Source organism: Cupressus sempervirens, chromosome 5 (genome assembly GCF_028749045.1).
Source record: "Cupressus sempervirens isolate cs-2001-9-10 chromosome 5, ASM2874904v1, whole genome shotgun sequence".
Classification (NCBI taxonomy): Eukaryota; Viridiplantae; Streptophyta; class Pinopsida; order Cupressales; family Cupressaceae; genus Cupressus; species Cupressus sempervirens.
This window is the reverse complement of record NC_143122.1, coordinates 349,994,793-350,010,090: the sequence shown is the minus strand read 5'-3', so window position 1 is coordinate 350,010,090 and position 15,298 is coordinate 349,994,793. Positions and strand designations below refer to the sequence as shown.

General features: G+C 36.3%; 1 protein-coding gene across 2 annotated transcripts in view; it reads left to right on the top strand.

Moving 5' to 3' along the window:
* The window catches only part of LOC149556156 (uncharacterized), a 36,780-nt gene that overhangs the window by 16,095 nt on the left and 5,387 nt on the right, over window positions 1-15,298 (top strand). The window lies entirely within an intron of this gene.

The following is a 15,298-nucleotide window of genomic DNA, read 5'->3' as shown; positions in this document are numbered from 1 at the left end:
ATTGTAGATGGAGAGTTGTGAATTCACCTCATTAATTTATGACTTTAGTATACAAATTTAATGATTATCATCATCATTTATGAGTGTACAATGATGAACATGAGGGAATCTATTTATTAAACTTTCGTTGGATTCTAGGGTAGGGTTTTAGATTTAGGAATTTGCAATGAGGAAGTAAAACCCTTTGTTCCTAAAACATCTAGTGCCACCATATGCAGTTGGGAACCATGGAGATTGTTTGTCACTTCCACCAAACAACTCATCAACTAGGTTGCCTATGTACGGTTTGGACCCCTACTAATTACCTTCGCTATTGACAATGTACAATATATCAACATAATTCCCGTCACCACACAATACACTCATCCCTTTGCTACCTTGTTGGCCGCATTCATGGTAGTATTTCAGTTGACTTTGCCAGCCGAGGGTGCTGAGAATGAGCCATTGCCTACCGAGGGTGAGCTACCAACTAAGGGCAAGCCACTAACAATCGAGAGGACATTGCTAGCCAAGGGTGAGACACTAACAACCGAGGGCAAGATAAAGCTAGTTAAGGGAAAGACACTGTCGTTGAGAGAAAGACATTGCCAATTGAGCATGAGACGCTGCCAGTCGAGGGTGAGACAATGCCAACCAAGGGTGTTAAGGATGAGACACAGCTAGCCAAGGGCAATACACTACTAGCCAAGGGTGAGACATCGCTAGCCAAGGTGTTGAGGGTGGGACATTACCAGCCAAGGGTGTTGAGGGTGAGCCACTCTTAGTTGAGGGTGCCAAGGGTGTTGAGGGTGAGCCACTCTTAGTTGAGGGTGTTGATAGTGAGCCACTTCAAGTCGAGGGTGAGATATTGCTACCTGAGTGTGTTGAGGGTGAGCCACTACTAGACGAGGGTGTTGAGGGTGAGACATGCTAGCCAAGGGTGTTGTAGGTGAAAGAATGTCGATTGAGGGTACTAAGGTTAAGATCCAACATTGACTCATGGTTGTTGGGTATTCCACTAGAGGTCGCACAACCGCTAGTTGAGTCTCTTGGGCTCCTTTCAAAAACCACAAGGATATCATTGGGGAACTAGGATATGGATCCCCTTTAGTTGCTCATGTCATAAGGAAATTCCTCATGTTTATGCAGGATGAATGCCAAAAGGATCTTGCTAGAAGTTTTATAGTTAAGAGATGGCCATAGGTGGAGATAAAGGAGATGACAACTGCCTGGAAACCTCCATGGCCACAAGTCAACGGTCGCTATGACCAAGCTCTTCGTGCGCTTCATGGCATGGAAACTTTCTTTAGAGAGATGTTATTATGCCACAACCACCTCATTGGGGTAGTGGAGGAGACTAGTACAACTAGAGATAAGGTCAATGAATAGATCAAACACGAATGTAAGGCATATTCATAGCTAGCTGAGAAGAGTCGCACAAAGTTGGAACATGAACTCTCGCAGGTAACTACCCCCGAGAGTGCAATAGCCAAGCTTAGTGAGCTAATAGTACAAAGGGACTCATAGTTGGCAGAGAAAGAAAAACAATTGGTGCTTATCGAGGAGTGGATGAAGAGAAAGGACATGGAGGGTGAAAAATTGAAGAATCAAGTGATGGAGGCTGCCAACATGGTCCATGTAGCAAGATAGTTGGCGATGACAACCACTCAAAATTTACATCTCATTCAATATCAATCCGCTCCTACAAGTTCTCCAGTTCTAGGGACGACTCCTCTTTGTAGTTTTTTTATATGCATTTTGCATATAAAAAAAACTACAATAGCTGAGCTTATTGAGAAAGTAGTACAAAGGGACTCTTAGTTGGCAGAGAAAGAAACGCAATTGGTGCTTATCAAGAAGTGGATGAAGAGAAAGGACATGGAGGGTGAAAATTTGAAGAATCAAGTGATGGAGGCCACCAACATGGTCCATGTAGCGAGACAATTGGAGATGACAACCCCTCAACATTTACATCTCATTCAATATCAATCTGCTCCTGCAACTTCTCCAGTTCTAGGGACTCCTCCTTCCCCTCTTTGTAGTTTTTTTATATGCATTTTGCCCCAGTTTTTGTTTTTGTCGTCTGGAAGATGACCAATTTTTGAGAATGGGTGATGTAGACAACTAATATGCCATTAGTAATTAATTAATACTTTTTTTAGTTAAACTTGGAAGTATAATAAAACATTTGTTCCAAAGGGGAGTTAGTAGTTGATGGATGGCATACTTAACTAACCGTCGAGCACTATTTGTATTCGAGTTGGAACAAGTCATGTTGATTGTACAAACATATTATGATATGAAAAGAATTATCTTTTTCCAAGGTTATGGTGTCTTATTATTTTTGAGATACATGTTATTCACATTTCATTGAATGCTTTTGTTTTACTCCATAAGAAACAATACACCACCCGTAGGGAGTAAATATCTAGTAGTCAGTGGATTTAGGGAACAATTAGGATATGGAGTAGCCTTTTGGTGCTTTCAAAAAATGTTACCTTGGAAATTCTATTTTTGAACTAATGTTAGTATGGATTTCATCATCTGTATATTGTTTTAGCTATCCTATTGATTGCCCAATATCATAGTCATATGATTGGGACATTATATGAGGTAAATAGTCATTACCATTGATTCACATCCATGAATGTATTGCTTTGATTGATTTATGTTCTCCTCCATACAAATGTATTAATGAATGAGTCATTAGATATTTGTTACATGGCCATATAGGTATGCTAGCTCAATAGTGGTTCACTTAGTACCTCAGATTCCATCATGCAGATTGGCCCCATATTTCTAGATTCCTTGTGATGGGTTGGGATTCTCCAAGTAGCGCAAGGAAGCTAGTTCTTTGTGAGAGGGTGGGTATCACCTCAATGATGGTCTCTCACTTTTGCTTTGGACTATGAAGGAAGGAAAAAGAAGAGGGTTTGTAATGTGAGTGTCAATGTATTTACCTATCTTATGACCTACTGATTGACTAGGTAGATGACTCGTATAGTGCAAGTTCAAAATGTGTGTGCTTGTATGCATATTTTAAAATGTTTCATTTATAGGTATGTTGAAGTAAAAAGTAATTGTGTTATTGGTGCATCTACTGGTTTTGGAATTGTTATCTTGCTAGCTTTGAAAAGGATTTAATAAAAATGATATCAGTATTGCATCAACACAGGGAATGGCACACAAGCATAGAGAACTAGAAATTTTCAACCCAATGAGATCCTTTAAGGATGTGTAACAATATCTCATCAATCTTCTACTAGTTTGTGTACACTTAAAAACTTTGAATTCAAATTATAAACAAATTTCAATCAATAAAAGAGGCAAGTTGTTTTCAATATTTGTGTTTGAACAAGTTGTGATGTGATGACATTATTTGGAGTTGATTGTGAGTTTTGTAGTATTATCTAAACGGTACTTAAACCCAATCTTGTAGAATTTGAATTGCATATTGTGTTTAAAGCTAGTGTTTCACTCAAACTAAGAAATAACTTGTAGTCTTTGTGCTTCTTTTATTTTCTATGTTTGTGCGTTTACATATAGTATAAGTTGTAGTCTTTGAGCTACACATCAATTCTATTTTTGTGTTTGAAACTTTGTAAGAAGCCATGGAAAGTCTTTGAACTATCACAAGCTTATTGGTTACTAACTCTACTAGATTGTACCTAAAAGTCTTTTGTAAGAAAGGATCATCTATCTTGAAAGAATAGGATAAGATGAAAGAATGCCTATTCTAAAGAAAGAATATGGTGAATGTAACATTCTAGTGATTAGCTTAGTGTACATAATCTAGATTCTAGTCATGTTTTTAGTTGTTTCCAATAACAATAAATATGGGGAACCTTCCCTTATGAATAGGAGAGACCATGTCTTGTCTGTTGTGGTTGAAACTACTATTTTGCAGTTGATCCCAAAAACTATTGGTTGCAAAATATTCTACCAACAGATTTTGATGACTCTGCTAGGGATACAATACACATTCAAAAGTCATACACTTTTGTTTGAAGTATGCCAGTATCCTATTTGATATAATTTCTTTTCTTATAGTTTGTTAAGATTTCACCAAGGACATGTAAAATGGCACCCCAAGATCCTTGAGGGAATATTTCTGGTCTATTGAATTTGACCCCTCCCATACATCCTTTTCCTCAATGCTCGCATAAGAACTTTTCCAAGCTCTATAGTGATGAGAAGAAACATCTGAATGAACACATCAAGCCCTTCAGTATAGCATGCAAAGTCCTTGGAGTTGAGTTAAATGATCTTTTTGTAAGACTGTTTATTGTGACATTGTAAGGTGTTGATGCTAATTGGTTCTACAACCTTGCATCGCAGTCCATTACAAATTGGGATTCACTCAAAAATAGGTTAATGATGAGGAGGAAAAGAGACAACCCAAATCTAACAAACAAATTCTTAAGAACTCAAGACCCCCTTGAGAAAAACAAACCCTTCTAAATAGACATCCAAATGATGCATGGACTCTTGATGAGCTCCTCATAGACTCAAACAACACTTGTTCACATGAGAATATGACTTCATAGAAGGCTTTTGGACAGATTCAAAGGCTCCCAAATGTCCCTTTCAAATGGACGCTATAAAGACTTCATCCTTACCACAAGGTTGCCTACCCTTCACTTTATTCCTAATGCTTGATTTGTGGGGTTTAGAGTCTAGACTCCAAGATGTTTCAGTCATGATCCAAACCTGAAATGACTCGGTTCACTGCTTATTTAGGCCAAACAACTTTGTCTGACTCACCAAAACATGACCCACAAGTCCTTTTGACACACTTCTTTAGAGGCCCACTATCCTTGTAGCGCTTCCAATCTAGTATTTTGGCTTTAAATCTTAGACCCTTGACCCAACACCAAGACAACCATCATTTTGAGTACCCTTTTGGGAGTTATATAGCATACTCCAAAGCCAAGTTTGGATTAGTACATTTGATGGGCTAACATTTGCTGATTTCAAAATCCTAATAAGACAATTAGGCCTCCATTGACAAAAAGAACCCTATAGCCAACACTTCAAATACCTCAACCAAGACTTGGAACACCTTTAATCTAGCCACCCTCCCCTTGCCATCCCTCACACACAATCCACAATGGGCTGGTACCAAAATACCAAGATTATACTACTGCAACACCTTTTGCACTCCTTTCCTTAATAACCTATGCCTATCACATAGAGATGCTTAGCCTAGGGCTTAGTCTCAAAATTCTCCATTTGCAGTGACCACTTAGAGCCTTTTGAAATCTTAAAATACATCCTTAGACCTACCATTCCCCAGAGTTTTAACAATTTTGGCTAGTGGAATGACAAGTTAAGGAGCCCATGAAGTTCAAACCCTAGGTTACTAAGGATTTCGAACTGATTTGGAAGGGATTGCTTCTAACTTGCACAAAAATCCACAAAAACTTACCAAACCAATTGTGTTAGAAAGATAATTCATCAGGCTATCCAACCATGCACACATCCTCATAAACTTAGAAAAGGCACCAAAACAATAGAATTCCGAATGACCACTTCTATTTCTTCACAAGGTTACATCAATCTACCATGGATTGATCCTAAGAGGCATAAATATACATCTTTTAACCATCCCAACCAAATCTAGCCATATTTCAAATTGCATAACTGTTAGATTCACAAAATTGCTCTAAGGCACTCAAATGTTGCTTAGAAACTTTGTATCTTTTTGACAATTTGCCCCCATTGATTACAAAATGGACCCAATTACCTCAAGTAGGTGCCAAACATGGTCGAATTTAGTCAAAAATTCTATTTCTACCTTATTTCCACTTATTTCCATAGGACCTTACTACATTCTCAATTACCAAACTAGATACAAAGTTTTTTGTAGGCCCCCTTGGGCTTGTTGGTGCTTCTACACCAGTTTGAAGAGTGATTCAAGCTAACTGAAGATGCACATGTCTTGTTGGAGTGACTAACAAAAAGGAATAAATGCATGAATTTATTATTAAGCTCAACAAAATGGCAAATAGGATTCCTACTATTACCAAGCCTACACCAAAGAACCTCTAATGTTTCTTCATCAGTGTTCAAATGCCTAATGTAAATTTTCTATTGAGAAGAGCAACCCCAACTAATCTTACAACTACACATCCTTTGGCAATAGAGATTGAAGATGATTTGATCCTGATTGGGCAAATAAGAATAGAATCAAAAGGGTCCAAAGAAAGCTTGTCTTTGGAATCATCCTCAACCATATAGTAGATCCTATTATGCAAAGGTTAGCTAATGAGTTGCTCACTCTCAAAAAAAAAAATAGCTCAAGGGGTATTCTCTTCTCCTTACAAGGACATCCAAATTTAAATGATGTTCATCATTATGTTGTAGGGAATCAAAACAATCATCTCTCACCACTAAAGAAGCTTGCTCCTAAGGCACCATCAACAAATGCAACATTGAAAGATTCTTAATCCAAACAAAGTGATATTGCCACTCTCTTTCAAGAAAAAAAAAAACAGTCATAGTTGGTGACTCTCATATTTGGTCAATACATTATCAAGAAGTCGTTGATCAAAAAGATGAGGTTGCGCATGATATCCTGGGGAATAAGCAATAAGAGGTGAAAGCCACTTTTCCAAAGTGTTAGTAAATGAGGACAATCTTGTCTTGAGTTGTGAAAATATGAACATGCAAGAAGGTATTAATCAAGTTTGCACGGAGACTAGGATACTTGGGTATTTTGGGTATGGGTATTTACAAAATAGGGGACGATTGTATGTCATTTTTTTTAATATAATTTAATTTTTTATAGAAAATTTCAAAACATGAGTCATGACAATGAGTTTTCAAAACAAGAACAATGATAAGCTTTTCAGATGCAATGTGTTTGTAATAATAATGCATGCTTAATGTTTGGATGCATAACAGAGAAGGCAAACTTAAAACATGATCAAGATCTAAATCATATAACAATGACATATTGCAAATGACAAACTCCTGACTCGAGCAATGATAAAGTTTACCATTAATCAATACTGTATCAAAGTTTCAAATTGATTAGATACTGAATTAAGATTAATAAACAAGCTCATATGCAAACAAAAACCATAAATATTAATCAAGGTCCTTAGTGATGATGCTCTCCATTGAGTACCCACTAAGAATCTAGCACTTGGATGTGTGTACCTAGTACCTGGGTACATGTACGAGTCCCTAGTACACATCCCAAGGGTATGGGTACATGTACAAGTACCCATGCAACTATGGTATTAAATAAGTTAATAGCAATACATTTGTGTGTCAAGGTCATGGACTAGAATATATTGCACACGAAGGAACTAGGGCTAGCATCCCCAATGGATTCAAAGGGCAGAGCCCCTTGTTGGGGTTTGTGGGCAATGCCCCCACCAGCATGACAATATTAACACCTTGAGAACTACGAAAAACTCCATAGCTGGCATCATTTTTGTAATACCTCTAACCTGGCTCAATCTGTTTACCTGGTAAATAGGTGTGATATTTTGTTTAGTTCTTACAATTCTTGTGCGTTGTTTTGAATATTCAAATTTATATGCCTTTTGCTCGAATTTCAAATATAATTGTGAAATGTTGTCTAACTTCATGGCAAATTGTTTTTACATAAAATTCAAACCCTATCAAATTAGTAAAGTAGCACATGGTATTGCCTTGACAAGTTGGAATAACCTCTCAAGACTGGAATGCAGACCAAGATGTTGTCTCTCCAAAATAACGCAATGATGTTGTGGTTAGCCAAAAAGACCTAGCGATTACTCTTAGCGCTTGCGAGGGAAGAGGAAAGTGGGCCGCAGTTTGCTCTGGGTGATTGGGGACCTTGAAACTCAATGCCCCGCCCTTTGATATTGATGTGAACCTTGTTTACAGCCCTAGACGCAACTACAATTGTAAATTTATCTACCATTTAACACAGGAATGCATTGGCTCCTGCAATGCAGGCAAAGATACACAGGGAATATTGCAATTATAATGCAATGTAAACTTCTCCAATCAAACGCGGGAAGCCAATGGTAAATACCATCCAAAAAGAACAACAATCTCCAACATAAGTCTTCGATCACCAAATTCTATTCCCAACCTCAAAACGATAGGTTCCACACTTGCAATTATTATCACTTACCAACCCTTCCCAATTGCAGATCGAACTTCATCAATTTGCAACAGGTATTGCAATCAAAATTTTAAACAACAATGTCTCTCACTTGCAAATTATACCACTCACAGTCACATGGTCTTCTTAGCAACAGTAAATACCAGAAAGAAGAAATTCCAACTCAGTACTATCAAACTTAGATTAAATCTGCTATACCTCGATAGCAGATGAAGTATTCCTTTCAAAAATTCAGTCCCTTATACTTCAGCAAGGGTATAAAATCAACAAACTAAGAAACTCACACTAAATCAATAAAAGAAAATAATAGTCGGATAATCAGATGCTTTTCCTTTCAGAAATTCAGTCCCGTATTTGACGCAAGGGCATAAAATCAACAAACTTAGAAACTTGCACTAGATCAACAAAAGCAAATAATAGTTGGATAATCAGATGCTTTTCCATCAAGAAGCAAATAATAATCGGATAATCATATTTATAACCCCGATTGGCACAAAGTTTCGCAAATGCGACTTCACTTAAGAAGCTTCACCAACACAACATCATTTTATAACATTATTATAATAAGTGCTATTATAATAATGAATTTTTAATAACTAATTAATAAATATGAGCCCATGCAATAAATAGCCCAACCCACTGCAAGCGATGACCAGCTTTTAGTGTCCCCATCTACACTGCCAAATACGACAACCACCCAAATTAGACTTACTAAAAATAGTAGGTCCACTACTGAGACCCCCAAATCACCCTATCAACTCATGAGGGGTGCTATAATGAAAAAACTCAATCCTCCATAGAAGCTTGACAAAAAATGGGGACATTACAATTTTCTTGAATTCTTAAGATGCCAAAAATAGTACAAATAAAACCTAAAAAACAATTTTGAAATCTATTTCTGCCAAATTTCTTACTTGTCGAATAAAGAACAAGAACTCAGGAAATTGCAGCTGGCATAGAGAAATGTGGCACTCGTGAAGATTCTAATTTTATGATGTTATTGGAACTCGGTTAGCCACTCGGATTCTAGATGTGACTTTTGCATCTCAAATTGAATGTTTTAAGGGTTGCAAGGAAGAATTAAGTGAAAAAATAAAATAATTAATTTTTTATTATGTTTCTTAAATGCCAACTTTACATTGCCACTGGTCGAGTCAATTTGCACTGACTCAGCTGGTCAGCCACCTAACTCGCTAACTCCATGAGCCATATGTCTAACCTAGCTGAATCTGAGTTAGAGTCTCTCTGACTTGACTCGCTGAATCAAATGACTCACAACGAGTCTATGAACTCTGGTCTGCACGACCCATTTGAGGCAAGTGAATATGTTCATTTCTTTCAAGAAATTATGCATCATGTCATCGTACCATTGTTCATTTGTACCTAGTTGCCTATGATCATGGTATTGCAAGTAGTTAAAGAAGGGCAACTACTTTGGTGAGTCAGTGAATGAGCTCATTTTAGAAGGTTTCTATTGTTGGATAGTCTAGGATAGGTTAGATTTAACTTTCCAGTAAGTGTAGTTGCACAAAGTTGAGTCTTGTTTTAGGAGGTTGTTTTAGGCAAGGTCATGTCACCCTTGTCTTTTTGTTTCTATGTTGCTTGGTTTTATAATCCAATGGATGGAGAAGGCTCGTAGAGATATGGATTATACTCCTTTCATCATTTCAAAAAACAAACAAAAGAAGTTCCCTAGCCAGAGCCAATTTTTATCTTTGATTTCTGCTTGGCGAAATCATGGGATAAAGCCTTAAATTTGTCCAATTTGTATCCTATGTCCTATAGGCATGTTTTTAGAGTTGCAATTCCCTGTATTAGTGAGTGTTTTGATCATAAAGTTGTTTGATGCCAAAGGTCTAAGTTCTTGATTTATGTTTTAACAAGTTTTTGAAATTGATTTTTTAAGGTTGTTCTCACTTTTGGGTTCTATACCCTTCATTGCAAGTAAGTTTGCAAAGTGCAGACATATAAGCACTTGCAGTCAGAACTTTCAGTTCCGCCTGCTATGAAAATACACTTTTGCAGTTCGAACTTTAAGTCTTGATTGCAATGAAAATACACATTTGTTGTTGGAACTTTTAGTATGGGCTACCATGGAGCTACATTTAGACGTTCTGGATAGTGGATGATGTGATTGAAATCTTGTCTCTAGGCACTTACTTAGTCTTAATCATGCATTATGTAATTCAGCCTTGACATATTACATGCAAAGTTGTAAGATGTAATCTGACTTGACTTGCTGAATCAAATGACTCGCAACGAGTCTATGAACTCTGGTCTGCATGACCCATTTGAGGCAAGTGAATATGTTCATTTCTTTCAAGAAATTATGTATCATGTCATCGTACCATTGTTCATGTTTCATTTGTACCTAGTTGCCTATGATCATGGTATTGCAAGTAGTTAAAGAAGGGCAACTACTTTGGTGAGTCTGTGAATGAGCTCATTTTAGAAGGTTTCCATTGTTGGATAGTCTAGGATAGGTTAGATTTAACTTTCCAATAAGTGTAGTCGCACAAAGTTGAGTCTTGTTTTAGGAGGTTGTTTTAGGCAAGGTCGTGTCACCCATGTCTTTTTGTTTCTATGTTTCTTGGTTTTATAATCCAATGGATGGAGAAGGCTCATAGAGATATGGATTATACTCCTTTCATCATTTCAAAAAACAAACAAAAGAAGTTCCCTAGCCAGAGCCAATTTTTATCTTTGATTTCTGCTTGGCGAAATCATGGGATAAAGCCTTAAATTTGTCCAATTTGTATCCTATGTCCTATAGGCATGTTTTTAGAGTTGCAATTCATGTATGAGTGAGTGTTTTGATCATAAAGTTGTTTGATGCCAAAGGTCTAAGTTCTTGATTTATGTTTTAACAAGTTTTTGAAATTGATTTTTTAAGGTTGCTCTCACTTTTGGGTTTTATATCCTTCATTGCAAGTAAGTTCGCAAAGTGCAGACATATAAGCACTTGCAGTCAGAACTTTCAGTTCCGCCTGCTATGAAAATACACTTTTGCAGTTCAAACTTTAAGTCTTGATTGCAATGAAAATACACATTAGTTGTTAGAACTTTTAGTATGGGCTACCATGGAGCTACATTTAGACCTTCTGGATAGTGGATGATGCGATTGAAATCTTGTCTCTAGGCACGCACTTAGTCTTAATCATGCATTATGTAATTCAGCCTTGACATATTACATGCAAAGTTGTAAGATGTAATTGCATGTGAGCACATTGCAATTAGAAATTGATTAAAATTGTAATGTTGAATAAGTCAACAGTTAGTTAGGATTCTCCCACCTTTTTCTCATAGCCTCTCTTCTATAGATATGAGAGGGCTGATTGTAGATATCTTATCTTTTGCCAAGGAAACAGAACTCCAACAATTTGTGTTAACTCTAAAAGTTTGATTTTAGATGTAAAACAAATTTCAATCAATAAAAGAGGTAAGTTGCTTTCAATCTTTGTGTTGGAACAAGTTGTGATGTGACAATATTATCAGGAGTTGATTGTGAGTCTTGTAGTATTATCTAAAAGGAATTTAAACTCAAGCTCTTAGACTTTGAGCTGCTTATTTTGTTTAAAGCTAGTGTTTTACACTTAAGCTAAGAAATAACATGCAGTCTTTGTGTTGCTTTTATCTTCTATTTTTATGCATTTAGGTGCAGTATATGATGTAGTTTTTGAGCTGCACATATATTTCATTTTTGTTTCTGAAGTTCATAAGAAGCCGTAGAAAGTCTTTGAGCTTTCGTGAGCTTCTTGGTTACTAATTCTGCTAGATTGTACTTGAAAGTCTATTGTAAGAAAGGACGATCTGTCTAGAAATAAACAGGTAAGTTGCTTTCAATCTTTGTGTTGGAACAAGTTGTGATGTGACAATATTATCTGGAGTTGATTGTGAGTCTTGTAGTATTATCTAAAAGGAATTTAAACTCAAGCTCTTAGACTTTGAGCTGCTTATTTTGTTTAAAGCTAGTGTTTTACACTCAAGCTAAGAAATAACATGTAGTCTTTGTGTTGCTTTTGTCTTCTATTTTTGTGCGTTTAGGTGCAGTATATGTTGTAGTTTTTGAGCAGCACATATATTTCATTTTTGTTTCTGAAGTTCATTAGAAGCCGTAGAAAGTCTTTGAGCTTTCGTGAGCTTCTTGGTTACTAATTCTGCTAGATTGTACTTGAAAGTCTATTGTAAGAAAGGACGATCTGTCTAGAAATAAACAGGTAAGTTGCTTTCAATCTTTGTGTTGGAACAAGTTGTGATGTGACAATATTATCTGGAGTTGATTGTTAGTCTTGTACTATTATCTAAAAGGAATTTAAACTCAAGCTCTTAGACTTTGAGCTGCTTATTTTGTTTAAAGCTAGTGTTTTACACTCAAGCTAAGAAATAACATGTAGTCTTTGTGTTGCTTTTGTCTTCTATTTTTTTGCGTTTAGGTGCAGTATATGTTGTAGTTTTTGAGCTGCACATATATTTCATTTTTGTTTCTGAAGTTCATAAGAAGCCGTAGAAAGTCTTTGAGCTTTCGTCAGCTTCTTGGTTACTAATTCTGCTAGATTGTACTTCAAAGTCTATTGTAAGAAAGGATGGTCTGTCTAGAAATAAGAATAAGATGAAAGATGAACACCTATACTAAAGAAAGAGAATATAATGCCCTATTGATTAGCTTGGTATACATAATGCTAGATTTTAGTAATGTTTTAGTTGCTTTCAGCAGCAATAAACAGGGGGGCCTTCCCTTATATATAGGGGAGACAATGTCTCGTGTGTTGTAGTTGAAACTACTATTTGCAATTGATCCAAAAACTGTCAATTGCAAAATATTCCACCAACAGGTTCCACATGTTGCTTCCTTTAAGTCTAAAGGCAAACAATCTTGGGCTTCAACCTAATCTAAAGATAGAAGTAATGAAGAAAAAAGATATTGGCCTAGTCCATTTTCTACTACTAGAAGCTTGGTAGAAGAAAGATAAGTAGTGGTAGCGTGAATGGAAAATTTTGCTGGAAGTAGGAAATCTGTTTCTCTAATTGAATGAGCACTTGTGCAAGATGAAGACTTTAAATCTAAATTTGAGTCACAAGAAGGAATACTTGATGCAACAAAAAAGCAAAAAATGTTGGGCTGAAGATGAGGTAACACTAGTGGAAATAGTACAAAGTGCAATTGAATTTATTGTTTGGGGATTGGCTAACAGCCTAGATCAATTAGCTTTGTTTGCTTGAGGCCAGACAAATTTGGGAAGGGGGGCTTTTTCATGACTCCTTTTTCAATCTGCAACTATTTGTCAATGGACTGTCATGGTGGGATTAGCAATTAGATAAGTTGTCAGTTACTTTCAGTTCCTAGTCTGGTGTCCTCTAGTTAGGTAGCAGTTGAGTATCAGTGACTTCCAATTAAGCAGAAGCCAGTTCTTCAATTGCCTATCAGTTAACACCACTGACAAAAGAATGGACTGACCAATTGACTACAACCAATTGCCTATGATTATCAATCAACAGTTTTGCGATATGTTCTTCAGCTAGCTGCCAAAGTTTAAGAAAGTCAATTAGTTTCCAATGTCTGTGGAAATTACTTATCAAGTAATTGCCAGCTGGATTGATTTCCAATGATTGAGAATTGTTGGTCTATAATATAAAGCATAAGGCAAACATATAAGGAATATGTTGGGAAAATAACAAAGATTCAACTTTCCTTTCAGTGTTAGTGGCAAGGAGATGAAACTTGAACCTATCATCTTGGGGACAAAAACCTGGGAGTACATTTCATTTACTATATATTTGTAAGCTGGGAGTACTGAAAATTATAAAAAAATTATAGTTTTTCCCAAGTCTTTTGCATTTAGTAGAGGTTACTACACAACCATGTTTGTGGGATGCTTGGTAAACATGGATCTAAATCTCATAATCACTCTGCCACACCTTCATTGCATTTCTTCGATATTTTTTAATCCTTGGACTAATTGGAGTCCCTAATGTCTATGCCATATGACACATACTAGGAGCTGGAACTCATATTGATCCTTTTCAATGCTGTTTTTTGATCTAGTTTGCATTGTTGCTGAGGTTTCCCATTGCAATGAAACTGTCATCTAAGGTTCTGTTGAAATTTTTTAAATTTACTCTAGGTTTTTCTTGACATTATGCCCCAGTGTTTCTTTATTTGGCTTGGGAAACATGAATCTAAATCTCACAATCATTACACACCTGCATTACATATCATCTATAGTTATAGATCCTTGGACTGATTGGTGTTGATAATGTCTATGGCACCAAAAAACGTTAGCTGGAAGCCTGGAACTCATTATGATCCTTTTCAAAGCTGTTATATGATCTAGTTTGCATTGTTGATGAGGTTCCCCATTGCAATTAAACTGTCATCTGGGGTTTTGTTGAAACTTTTTCTCTAGGTTTCTCTTGAGGTTATGCCCTAGGGTTTCTCTATTGAATTGCCTGAATTTTGTGAAATTATCTCTAATGTTTGTTCTTGACTATCTCATGTCATCTGCATCCCTAATAATGAATACTGCAGTTGATAACTTTTAACATTTTTTATTTCTATTATAAGGCCTTTATGTTGGTTCCCATTTCAATGAAATTATTATTGGGAGTTTTGTCAAATTAATGGCCTGCGGCTACTTTTTAGGACCACAGAATTTGTCATTAAGCTCCTTAATTGTGATAAACACAATACAATGCCTTGAATTAGCAATTTTTTTCTTTAAATTGTGATCTAGAGCTTTGTTGATATTGTGAGTCGTGATCCTGAGTTCTGTTATTAAGTTGCCCAATTCCATGAAGCAATCTGTTGGAAGTGATTGTTCTTCATTAGATTTTAAATTACAGTGCTATTTAACAATGCTGTTTCTATCATCCAGGCTTTCTATTGTTTGCTATAAGTATATTTTCTATTTAAATTGAATGCTTATCCAAGATTTCAGTCTAATGTTTTCATAAGATTTTTTTTCTAGAGTTTGTTAATAGGTAGTCTAATTTCTTAAAGTTATCTGTTGTGAGTGGCTTCTGCTACATTACAAGGGTGTTTTTGCCTATGAAGCAATTCTCTAGTGCAGTTTTTTGTTATGATTATCTCCAAGGGTTTCCTGATAGGTTGCAGAATCTACAACTTATTAGTTGGAGAAATTTCTTCTGAAGTATGTATTTCCCTTACCTATTTTCTGGATGCTATCAGTTTTTCCT